This window comes from Carlito syrichta, unplaced genomic scaffold, assembly GCF_000164805.1.
Source record: "Carlito syrichta isolate Samal-C Ts95f unplaced genomic scaffold, Tarsius_syrichta-2.0.1 Scaffold313973, whole genome shotgun sequence".
Taxonomy (NCBI): Eukaryota; Metazoa; Chordata; class Mammalia; order Primates; family Tarsiidae; genus Carlito; species Carlito syrichta.
This window is the reverse complement of record NW_007258069.1, coordinates 482,501-483,232: the sequence shown is the minus strand read 5'-3', so window position 1 is coordinate 483,232 and position 732 is coordinate 482,501. Positions and strand designations below refer to the sequence as shown.

At 59.4% G+C, this 732-nt stretch overlaps 1 protein-coding gene across 1 annotated transcript in view; it reads right to left on the bottom strand.

Annotated features, from left to right (window-relative positions):
* The window catches only part of EOMES (eomesodermin), a 7,409-nt gene extending 6,941 nt beyond the window's left edge, over window positions 1-468 (bottom strand). Inside the window, exon 1 of the mRNA XM_008070720.1 lies at window positions 183-468. The gene's annotated coding sequence lies outside the window, so the exon portion shown is untranslated. The remainder of the gene's footprint in view (window positions 1-182) is intronic.
* Between the last annotated feature and the right edge of the window lie 264 nt (window positions 469-732).

Genomic DNA, 732 nt, shown 5'->3' with positions numbered 1-732 from the left:
CCGGGCAGGTTCACCGAGCTCACCAAGAGCTGCTCCCCTAACTGCATGCTTTGCAAGGCGCAGACGGCAGCTGGCGGCTTCCTCGCCTCCCGAGGCCTGATTATAAAGGCAGGACGGGGGAGCCAGCGCCCTCTTCCGAGGGGAAGGGAACTTCCCCTTCCTCCCGCGCCGGGGCTACCCACCTGCCGCCTCGAGGGCCGCTACGGCGCGCACCCGCGCGCCCTGAATCCGGCGTCCTTTCCTCCAGGAAAGCGCCCTGGGTGTGAAGGCAGGAGGTGGAAACGGATCGAGAAGCCCTGTCCTTTCCCTTCCCCGCCCCTCCTGCTCCTCAAGACCCCCACCCTCCTTCCACACCCACACCCTGGAAGAAAGGGACTTAGATCTCGGTCCCCATGCACCCTCGAGCCTGCACCTTTCTTCCCCTTGCCGACTGCAAAACCGTCGGTCAGACTGACCACTTGGAAACTTTCGGGCTGTCACTGGCTCCTTTATGTACGTGCGGCCAGGGAGGGGCTTCGCGGCCCCACAAGTCCGGGGACCCTCCTATTGGCTGATGGAGGTGACACTAATTCAATTAGGCATTTACTAATTGGATCAAGTCGCCCGCGACTTTCTTTTTCTGTAGCTTGATTTTTTTTTTTTTTTTTTTTTTTGAGACTGTGTCCCGCTGTGACAATCAATCCTGGTGTCTGTATTTCTCTGGGGTTTAGGGGACCAGGGCTGGGGGGGTGG